Source organism: Molossus molossus, unplaced genomic scaffold (assembly GCF_014108415.1).
Source record: "Molossus molossus isolate mMolMol1 unplaced genomic scaffold, mMolMol1.p scaffold_m16_p_9, whole genome shotgun sequence".
NCBI classification, from domain to species: domain Eukaryota; kingdom Metazoa; phylum Chordata; class Mammalia; order Chiroptera; family Molossidae; genus Molossus; species Molossus molossus.
In genome coordinates, this window is record NW_023425403.1 from 19,341,766 (window position 1) to 19,354,014 (window position 12,249).

Genomic DNA, 12,249 nt, shown 5'->3' on the forward strand with positions numbered 1-12,249 from the left:
AAAGACTCTATGAATTGTGTACAAATCTACGTGTGTACGTGAGGAGTGTATCAAGATGTTAAGAAACATGCTAATCATAAATTCTTTGAAAATAAAAGTGTACCGTTAGGTATTAGAGCTTCTGTGACTCTTTACCAAACAATGTACAGCACTGGATGATTTCACCTTGGCCGCTGTATCAGTCTGCTTAGGCTACCACAGCAACGGGCCACAGACGGGGTGGCTTCAACAGCAAAATGTATTTTCTTGCAGTTCTGATGACTAGAAGTTTGAGATCAAAGTGTTGGTTGGGTTGATTCTTTCGAAGAGCTGTGCAGTATTAAAAAACAAAATTCAACTGAGTACATTTTAAAGAACTTATTAGCTTTATTCAATGATTCATGAATCAGGCAGCATCCTATCTAGCAGACAGAAAGGAGCTTTATAAATGAAAGACTTTTATAGGCAGAGGGAGCAGGGACAGGGGAATTATACTAGGCAGGAAAAAAAGAAAGCAGGTTGATTATTGCAGAGTCCCTTTCCCCACAGGAATGGTAGGAGACTATCAGGCAGAATACCTAACTAATGCTGCTCAGGTGATTCCTGATGGGCTGGATTAAGATTGTGGTTCTGAGACGGCCAAAACTGTAATTAAGTTGCCTCAGTTTGGTGACACGGGGCTTAGCATAAGCAACCCCATTTTGGGCCTGTTGTCTTGTTTTGAACAGAGAGGAGAATCTATTTCATGTTTCTCTCCTAGCTTCTGATGGCTTGCTGACAATTTTTGGTGTTCCTTGTACATGGCTGTCTTCACATCATTGTCCCTCTACATGTCTGTCCGTACCCACATTTCCCCTTTTTAGAAGGACACCAGTCATATTGGATTAAGGGCCAATTCTATTCCAGTATGAACTCTTCTTAACTAATTACATTTGAAATGATCCCATTCCCCCCCCCCCCCCAAAAAAAAATCATGTTCTGAGATACTGGGGATTAGGACTTCAATATATAGGGGGGGGGGGTTAAAGTTCAATCCATATCAACTATGACAATGTAAAAATAAAAATCCACCTTTTGTTTCTTTTATGAATGTGCCTTTGGTCAAAGGCTGGGACTTGCAAAGCTCACAGTTCTGCATTACTGTCAAGGACTCCATCTACTCTTACTCATCCCATGTGTAATCTCTACCCTGTACCTAAGAGTGTACTCCATGGAGAGAAGCCGACCAGAGATGCTTTGAGCCAAGAACCGGTCATGTAATTCACATTCCTAGCCAGGCCTTCCCACAGCTGGCCTCTCGTTCCCATGTGTCACACCCTTTGCTCTCCTACAGCCATAGATAAAAGATTCCAGAGCGGGCAGCATTTCACGGAGTCTGTGCTATCTGTGAAATATCTCCCGGAAAGGACAGTGAAAGGAAGCACTTTAAAGGTCTTATTTCAATAAGATTGCCATTCTGAGCATACTAAAAGTGGGATTTCAAACAATTCTTGCCCTTTATTTGCCATCATTTTCAATGAGAATAAAGAAGTTGTCCTTAACCAGGGCAGGAGGCTGCATTCCTTCCGAACACAGTGGCTGGAAATACAACACTCGGCCGGTTGTAAATCCGCACTGCAGGTGATAAATAGATTGTGTTCTGATATATTTCATGACCTACGAAGATGAAAATCTTCCACAACCGTCAAGGGTTGCCTTTGGTATTCATGTGAATGAGCAGCGGTTTGAATCACGAGTGAGGCCGGGAGCAAGGGGCGGCTTGGCCTCCGTGCGTAGCTGCCAGCTAGAAAACACAAGGAGAAAATGTGAATTGAGCTGACATGTTTGAACTTAAGAAGTCTTCCTGAGACAACGGTTCTCAAAGACGGGAGCCACGCCAGATGTATCTGACCACAGGCTTGCCGGTGGCAGGCATCATGTAGGTGGGAAACGGGGCCTGTTAGGACTCTTCCGATCTTGAGATTCTGTTTCTGAACCCTGGATGGAGAAGACATCGCAGGCCCAGGTATGGCAGACTGAAGTGAGTGTGGGCCAGAAACCCGAAGCCGTTCCCTCCTCCAGCTCTGCACTACGGGTGCAGGTCTGGGAGGGGAAGAGAGACGGGAAGTTGGCATTCAAAGAGACTTCTTGAGTACCTACACTAAACAGGGTGAACACTTTAACATTTCCATAGGAAAAGTAGGGTGGTCTACCCCAGAGACTAACTCTTAGGTCCATCTTTTAGGAGATAAAAAGAATTCAAGACTTTCCAAAACATTTGAAGTGTTAGGACTTAGAGAAGCTCCGTTTGTTCTCAGGGGCCCACAATTAGATGGAGAATAGCACTGTCTGGTTCCTACAACGACAGGCAGCTTTCGTCACTACTCCCAAGATGAGTCAACCCTACAGGGCCGCCACTTGTTCAGTGTGCCATGTGTACGCACGAGAGGACAAGGTGGCAAGTGTAGGGGATGGGAAATTTCCTCCTCTTTTCCCTCTTAGTTCTTCTATGTGGCCTAATCATCAAATCGACATGAGACAGATTAACAGGAGAAAATAACCAAATTTAATTGTGTGTGTACATACAAGGGTTCCATAAGAATATGGGCCCCCTAGAATAAATCAGGCAGGTAAGTCGTATATGCCATCTGAGCTAAGAAGAAAGGGGGGTTGTAGTTTGGGATTTCAAATGAAAAGAAGGCAATTCACATGAAGATGGAAAAGCAAATGTTTGCTAGGCAAATGTTGGCTGAGCCATCTTCAACAATAGGACACAGCGAGGATTTTGATCCAGTAGGCTTTTCTGGGTTCGTCCCTGTCCATCACAGTACCTTCCTTCCAGGAGCAGGCCCTCTTGTTAAAATTATTTAGGCAGTTAGGGAGTAAGTCAAAGTTTCTTCCTCAGTCTTTGGTTCCTTGAAAATAACCTGCTTAAATAATCAATATCCCCAAAAAAGCCATATTTGGGGGGTGGCAAACTTTGTTCCACTTCACAATTGTTTAAAAGTACCTCCCTCCACATGATTGGAGTAGTCTATGAAAAGCCCACTTTATTTTTTTTAATTGTTATAAAATATACATAACATAAAATTTACCCAGAAAATTTTAACCACTTAACATTTTTTTTCAATATGTCTTTATTTATTTTTAGAAAGAGAGGAAGGCAGAGGGACAGAGACATCTATCAGCTGCCTCCTGCATGCCCCCCACTGGGGATCGAGCCCACAACCCAGACATGTGCCCTGACTGGGAATCAAACCTGTGACCTCTTGGTGCATGGGTCAGTGCTCAACCACTGAGACATACCGGCCGGGCAATTTTAACCATTTCTAAGTGTACAATTCAGTGGTATTGAGTACATTCAACGATATTGTGCAGCTAGCTACCACCAAAACTTTTTCATCATTTCTAAAACTTCATCCCAAACAGAAACTCTCCAATTCCTCTAACCCCCCCCAAAAAAAACATTCATATTGTCTTACTTGCTCCACTCTAACTCCAAGCATGGCTTCAGTCCTGCGGTAACTTCTGTTGAAGATCAAGTGCCCAGAACAGGTAGTGCCCACCACAGCCACAGGATGGCCCTAGCTAAGGTTCCAGGACCTGTGTGGGACTAGGGCCAGACGGCCCCACACTCACAGGGAGAACACACTCAGACCTTGCGCCAGTATTTTTCCAGGAACACTGCCTCCTCCACATGGCCAGCTCGTTATGTGCTAAGATGAGTGCTCAATTAATTTTAACGATGTCATAAACGAGGTAATCGGAAAATGAAATGGACCACTCTGCTTTCAGTCTTAGGGGTTAATAACAATGGACCCATGATAAACAAATAGTGTTAAGGCTGAAAAATGACTCCTTCCTCTTGGTCATCTGTCTGGACTGGACTTTTAAAGCTCCAACGGCTTTGTTTGTTTAGAAGGCAGCAGTAAATCTCTGAAATTAGGAGGAACGGAGCCAGAGCGCCAGGGCATCCTCCTCCCTGCCTTGGCTTCCTCCATCACTTCCGCTTTTCCACCCCAAGCGCTGGGAACAGTTAACACTGCTTCGGCCTCTGGGTGAGGAGAGCATTATGGACCACAAGACTTCATTTAATCATTCAGGTGTCCTCCTAGAATACAGGGTCAGCTCTGATGATACCAGTCCTGTCGGTGCCAGTGACACTTGGAATCTGCTCCCCTTCCAGTCTGTCTGATAACACGTGCATATTCTCTTACTTTGGTGGCTCTTCTGCTGTGATAATATCATAGGTCTTCATTCATCTCTGGGAAATAAATTGAGTCACAGCCTTCATTACTGATGGGGAAACTGAGGCTTGGTGCATTAAGCAACTAATTCTAAAACAACCAGTTGTTATAAACCCCAGACCTTACCTGTTGGCCAATGTATAGGTGCTCCCTTTCCCAGAGGTGGAGCATCAGAAGACCAAAACTTGGGACCGACTGTGGCGAGAACCAGCAAGAGGCAGTGAGCTGACAGCTCAAGACCATGGAACCAGAAACTGGACATAACATTCTGAATAACAGAATTCTGGAACTGGAAACAAACAAGGGTTTTTTGTTAGACCAGTGAGCCTCAAACAATTTGTGCTAGTCAAAATATACACCCCTAGGCTCTTCCCTAACCTGTTCATTCAGAATTTCGTGGAGGGAGAATCTAGAAATCTATATTTGTACAGCTCCTGGGTTATTCTGGCTCTGCACCAGGTCCAGGAAACAGTGAGCACACTGACCGGACCTCCCACAGAAGGCACATCTGAAAGAACCATAAGACCATCTCCCCCTCGTGCCAGACTTGCACGCCTTTAAGTGCAGTCTGGGACGGCATTTGTATTTTTAGTAACAGAATCATAGTAGGGAATCATTCATTGTTAAGTCTGGAATCAGAAGATATTCTCGAGTTCTTTTCTCAAGAATCCCCATCATAGGTATTCTTGAATCTCTAAAGGCACAACGCAGGGATACTATCTGAACAACTGGAAGCATGATTTAAGCTGTGTGTTTACTCTACCCTTAGTTTACTCTGCGCCTCCCTTTCCTATGACCATCTTTCATTGCTAAAATGAATGGTGTTTCCATCTCACCACGGGCATCAAATTATAACATAATCAAGGCCTCTGTAGCATAGTTCAATTCAACCAATATTTAAAGAGCAACTAATTCAGCAAATTATTTAAGCGCTCGGCACTTAATACATAAATATGTAACTCATATATAAAGTAGAATTGATATTTGCCACAAGAGAGATGCAAAGTGTTATACATGTTCAGTGAAGGCAAAGATCACATCTTGTTGAGGGTGGGCTGAGGACAGAGAGGGGCCTTCTGGGGAGAGATCCCATTTGAGCTGGAATTTAAATACCATCATCACAGATGGACTAGAAAGGCATTTCATATATAGAAAATCTTGTGAGCCAAATAATGAATGTAGAAAGTGTTGAGCGTGGGGATGGGGGGGGGCATGTCACAGAATAGTCCATTTTAAGGCTTAAAGGTGGGTTAGGATTAGTGTCTGGAGGGCCTTTGAGCTAAAGAATTTGGGTTTAATTTTCAGAAGTGAGGAGTTGTTAAAAGGCCCTGGGACAGAGGAGTGGCCACGTGGGACCAACTAAAGCCAGGGGCGATTGGAGTCTTGGGCTCCTGTCAAGAGGTAGGAGGTCATAAAATACTCACAAGTCCAAAAAGTTAGAAACAACCTGCGTTAGTTCCCAATGGTTTCTGTAAAAAATTTCCACAGACTTTGTGACTTAAAACAACAGACATTTATTCTCTTACAGCTGTGGAGGTCAGAAGTCCAAAATCTGTTTCACTGGCCAAAGTCAAGGTGGCTCTATAGGAAAATTTGTTTCCTTGTCTTTTCCAGCTTCTAGAGCTACACTTCTTGGCTCTTGGCCCTTTCTGAAAGAAGCATGTGTTATTTTGTAGTTAGAATAGAGAAAGGAGCGGTCAATGAGGGCCAGAAACAGGGCAGTGACCATGAAAAAGGAGGGGCTGACGGGAGATGACTTGCACAGAGAAGGTCTAAGATTGACCAGTGCACAGGGTTATCGGGACCAATGGAGAAGGCCGGGCCCTCCCCGGCTTGCAGAGCTCGGCTAGGCTGCTGGCACACATCTGAGCAGGATATGCTAGTTTGGGGAAGATAAAATTTCTTTCAGGTGTGTTTGTCTTCTCGGCAAGCCCACTAGTGCTTGGCTTTTATGCTGCGTGACATGAAAATCCATGTAATTAGTCACTGGGAGGAAATCGCCTTTTACAGAACCAAGACCCTTCCGCCGTCTGGATTTCCACGTGAAGGCTCCTCTGTTTCTGCATTCACAGAGTCCTGATTTTGTAGTCTGGCTGTAATGAGATGTGGCGATGCCTTCGCTCTGGCCCCTTATCAGCCTGGGCGGCACTGAGATCAATCCCCTAGGAAACTGTTGGAGTTCTGCTCCAAGGTGGAGGGGAAGGAATGGTGCCAAGTGGTCTCACGGGAACCCGGCCACGGATCTTTCCTACTGCCAGAGACACAGCTTCTACTTGTCCCTCCCATTGCCCTGACCAGGCTACTGCCCCGCCTCCGATGGCCCCTCCTCCCGCAACAGTGGTTGAGGAATTGAGTTGGTGGAGACAGGCCTTTGGAGAGAGGCCAGAACTGGGAGTAGCAGCAGAGTGGAGGGGCTGTATGTGCAGAGTGCCCATTGCCAATCTCAGCGAAAGACCTTCGTGCAAAAAGAGCTCTAGTCCCAAAAACCAGACGCCAGATCCTTCCTTGTCTATTAGCTCACACGAGCAACCTGTGAGAGGCCCTTCCTCTCTGGGCCTCTTTGGACTGGATTTTCCAAGCTCTCTCCTCTGTCTAGTGCTCTGGTCACTGAGCAGGGCTCCTTTGGAAATCAAAAGATAAACATTTATGGCCTCTTCTCAAAGTGTATTTTGGTTTGCAGACATATAGTAGGCTGAGTAATGGCCCCCAACTATCCCTGAAGCCTATACATGTTATCTCTTTTGGAAGAAAAGGATCTTTTCAGATACAATTAAGGATCTTGAGTTGGAGGAGATAGCCTGAATTAGCCAGGGGGACCCTAAATGTCATCATAAATGGCTTCATAAGAGAAAGACAAAGTAAAACTTTACAGACACACACACACACACACACACACACACACATGCATGCTCACAACACAGATGGAGGTGGTGTGAAAACAGAACAGGGAGTGATTCAAAGATGTTGGCCCTGCAGACTGGAGTGATGTGGCCGCAAGCCAAGGAATGCCAGTGGCCACAAGAAACTAGAAGAGGCGAAGCCCAGATTCTCCCCTAGAACCTCCGGAGGAAGTGCAGCCTGCTGAAACCCTGATTTGGGCCAGTGATACTGATTTCAGACTTCTGGCCTCCGGGCCTTTGAGAGGACAAATTTCTGTTGTTTGAATAGTCCACATTTGCGGTAGTTTGTTACGACAGCCACAGGAATCTAACACAGGGTGCAAGGTCACCTTGGGCCCATGCATTTCAGGATACTCACTATGTCCTTGACGGGTCCTGTTGACACGCCCTGCATTTTGTCAAGCTGGCCCTGGGACTCTTCTAATGAAAGACTCCTACTCCCAGCACCTGTTGTCAAAAAAGCAATGAGAAAAAGTCAAAAGATACACATGGCTTTGAGCAAGTCAGTCCATTTATCTGAACAATTTTTCCCCAATATGATAAGAGCAGAAACTAAATTCTATTCCTCTTTGTCCCTTAGTGGCTAGAAGCGTGCTAGGCACATCCATGGTATACACTCAATATTTGTTTACTGAATAATATAGGAATTATTATTATCCTTTCCTGCCTACCTCACAGGGTTGTTTATTGTAGGGCCTAAATTAGAAGTTTTAGAAAGTATTTTGAAAGTTGCAATGCAATAAACAAGAGTTAGATAGATTAACTGAGAGATGTATGTCTCTCTGAACCACGTTACTTGGAATGAGCAGGTTACAGCAGGAACCTGGCTGGCCAGAAGCCACATCTCCTATGCACAAGTGATGTTAATATGCAGCGAGAGACATGAACCACATTTCTAAATGTTTAATTTGCTTCCAAATAAATTAGCTAACCAGGGATAGATACTGTTCTTTAAGCAAGTGGTGGCCATTTAATTAACTTAATTACTCAAACCTATGACTGTATTATATTTAGAAGTTAGATAAAGAGAAGAAATGGGGAGAGTAAGAAGTGAGAGTTGAGTTTTTATTGAATAATTGATTTATGGACATGCATGCAAGGCTGTTGCTGGTTATCAAACATAACAGCTCATCTCAGGGACAAGTCCCCCCACCCCCACCCAAAGATTCCCTGGGGCACAGTGTTGTCTTGATGCTGTCTGTGCTCAGCTCTGCGGTCTACAAGAACGAGTGAAATTTTGTAGAGATTAGCAAGAGCAGAATGAGTATGCAGACTGGAAATCCAGGAGGAAAGAAATAATTTTTTAAGAAAAATAAGCAGAAATAAGAGTAAGGTTTAGAATATTCTACTCAAAGATCTTTCTGCTCTTTCTTGCTTGTTAAGGAGGTTGGGAGGGACCATGGGAGAAAGTCAGTGTTTTTTGCTGAGTAGCTTCATCGATGGGTTACAACTAACAGAGAGGCAAGCCCAAGCCTAAAGTGGCGTCCCCAGGGCCCCAAATGGTATTACTGGAGCAGTTCCTGGGACCAAACCAGAGGACTCCAACTGGGCCGGTAGAAGATGAAGCCCTGAAGGAACATCCAGTGACTGGCAGGCAGGGTCTGGGCTGTTTGTCACCCTGCCTGAGACATTCACCAATCATGGATGCTGTGGACATGAAGCAATAGAGACCCGCTTCAGGAGAAAGCGAAAGATGTGAGGGATGCTTCTGAATGCTCTGAATGATGAGAGATCATGAAAGGATCCAGGACAGGATGGGAGAAATAATCCAAGAGGAGATGGAGAGAAATGAGCCAAGGAGATAGAGATGCAAGGCGGTGCTGTGTGTCTGGTGAGAGGAGGGGCAGACGCCAGCAGGAGAGAAAAGACAGGAGACTCTACCCCAGAACACACCATGGTATTACAGAGCATAGAGAAGGGGAAGTTTGGGGGTTCTTCCCCCACTGTGAAGGGGAAGTTTGGGGGTTCTTCACCCCCCAGTGGCCCCTTTCCAGGGGCCTCCAAAGGACACTGACCGTGTATTTCAATGATCATATGATTGGTAAAATTTTATGAGGGGAAGATGTTTTCAATGAAATTAGTTAAGCTTAATGACTCTCTATTCCAATGTCCCCTTTGCCCTACTTAACCCATTTATCAGTTAGCCCTAGAATGTCCATGGGCCTTTTGGCTAAGGGGAATTTGACTTGGGGATACATTTAGTCTGGGTTTAATGGGTATATTAATATGGTTTTCAGTCATTTCCATGAGTGGTCATTCCACATAGGAATGGCTTTCAGGACTATCCCTACTACTGAGCGAGCCGATTTACCCAACATCATAATGTGAAGAGACAAGGCCAGAGGTCGCATTGAGATGTGAAAGAGTTCTCCAGTGGGAGAGCAGTAAGGACCTGGACAGTGGAGAATAAATAAATGTTTAAATGTTTGGAGTCAGAACTACTGTAAGAAAATTCTAATCATCCGATGAGCAGACCTGAAGCCAAGGATTTGGTTCTTATAACTGATCAGAGTGGAGGCTTCTCTTGTCGGGAGTGTGTGCAGTACTGTAGCATGCACATTCACTACACATTCACTCTCTCTCTGTTTTTTGTTTTGGTGGGAATTGCATGAAATAGGATTTATCAGAAATCTATGTGTAGGACCCCAAGTTGAAGCAGTACTATAAACAGCAAGCATGACTGCGTGTGAATCTGGTCTTTTACTCAAACTATTTACAGAAACTATTTCTGATGATCTGTAGTAGAGGAAAGATCAAAATATGTTGCCATCCTCTCCTTTATAAAGTCACAAAACTTGTTTTATAAAAAAGTAATCAAAGAGTAGGCAGCCAGGAAATTTAAGGAAAATGTTGTTTCAAGCAATCATATAATAAAACTATTGTTTTTTTCATGGCTTTTTTGATGTTTATGTTCGCTTTTTAAAACTTAGGATTGATTATGGTTTCTTTTCACATTCTAAATACATATTCATGTATGTATCTAATTATGAATTTACATTTTTATATTCCTTTTCTTAAAGAAGACCCCTGAGCCCTGGCCAGTTTGGCTCAGTGGTTAGAGTATTGACCTGTGGTCCAGAGAGACTCAGGTTCGGTTCCCACTAAGGGCATGTACCTCGGTTGCAGTTTGTCCCTGGCCCTGGTTGGGATCATGCAGGTGGCAGCCACTCGATGTGTCCCTTTCACTTCGATGTTTCTCTCTCTCTCTCCCTCTCACTCTATCTGAACAAAAAATAAAAAAATATCCTCGGGTGAGGATTAAAAGAAAAGGGTCCATGAAATGGCAAAAGCTTCCAGCTCCACGTCATTTGGCTCCACCCCTGACTGGAGAGGAGGGTGCAGAAGAGGTATCGGCAGCAGAGGAAGAGGACTCAAGGGTCCAGCGGGTGAGGCGGAATCCTTTGTCCACCCAGGAGGAGTTACCTGGCTGGTGGCTAGCCCTGCAGGGGAGGGCGGAGGTGCTGATCAGTGCATGTGCTGGGCGCAGGGTATGACGGTGGACAGATGAAGCTGTGAATGCACCCGACAGGTCTCTCCCAGCCTGGGACTTTCAGAAAGTGGATGAGGTTTGCTGTATGAAGCAGCAGGGCTGTCCCAGAATCCTTGAAATCAAACCAGGTCTGGCTTCCTAACAAGGGAGGTGACACTTAAGAAAACTCCAGGAAAAGAAGAATAGTCCGTAAAATCTACCTCCTAAAATTCTGGGGAAAGTGTAGCTCTAATCCCATGATGCGCTGAGCCTTTCAATAGCCTGAAGGAACTTTTGTTCTCAAAGCTTTGAGATTTGTCTCTTCCAAATTTTATCACAGGCAAGCACAGAGTGACATCCATAATAGGGTATTCAACCCATAACACCTTAGCTTCCCTGAGAATTAGTGCTCAGGAACAAATTCAAATTAATTATCTGGCTACATGATGGCAGGAATAACCTTTAAAGTGGGTGGAATGACCATGATTTACATAATCCATTTAATCACTTTTCAATAGAGTTAATATTTAGAAGGCAAGTGGGGAGAAATAAATTATATCTCATAGCTTTTCGCAAACATCAAGATCAGCTCACAAAAGAACAAAATTAACATTATCCAAGGTATAGAACACATCAGATGCCTGAAGCAATAAATTAGACTACAGTAATAATTAACAACCCTTCCAGAGTCTTCCTGTTACATGAATTCATCCAGAAAGTAAATAAACAGTGACACACACAAGGAGCAGATTTCATCCATCACTCTCCTCTTGGAACCCAGAGATATCCTGATCTGATCAGACGGTGTGAGATATTTGACAGGTGTGTTTAATAAATATCGAGACCATTTGTTTAAGACTCTACCAGGGATACATCTAGATAGAAAGAATAGGTTGAAAATGAGCCAAATAAAACTTCATTTGAATCTGGGTACATTTCTTATCTTATCAGTTTCTTCATTTAGATTCCATTTTGGGAAGGACATGTGTTTTATTCTGCTTTTAATGAAACAAAGGCCTAACAACAGAGCAACTGGAGTGGTCTGTTCTCTAGTCCCAAGGATCCTGCTACCTCAGAGCTGTTATTTAAGGAATCCAGAAGAATTCATGGCAAATGTGTTTAAGGAGAGATGCCTTATTCAAAGTGAATTTTCTAATCTAAAAATTCTGAAAATTTAGATTGTCCCAAAAGAATGAGACTAGAAGAGGAGGAATGGAAAACCAGACACTGTCATTTTTTAAAAGTAGCTTATATAATTGAATTTCAATTTAAAAATATTGTGAATTTTGCAAACACAGGCAAACAAGGAGAGTTCCAGATGGGTACTGGAGCTTTGCTTCTCAGTATTGGGGGCAGAGTGGGGGGCTCGGGGGCCTGGGAGGCCAGAGAACTGGCTTGCAGCCCTGACTACCACCAACTAAGTGGCTCTGAGCAAACCCACATTACTTCTCTGGGGGTCCAGGATCTTCATCTGAAAAACACCTAGCTCACAGCGCAGTCCTGTAGCACAGCACAGACTTCATGCAGCCGGGGTTTGAGTTTTAGCCCTACCAGCTACATGACTTAGAGCAAGACATTTAAATCTTTGGCCTCAGTTTCCTCATCTGTAAAAAAAAAAGAGAGATGAATAGAACCAACTACATAGGATTATTGGGATGATTAAATAAAATAAATG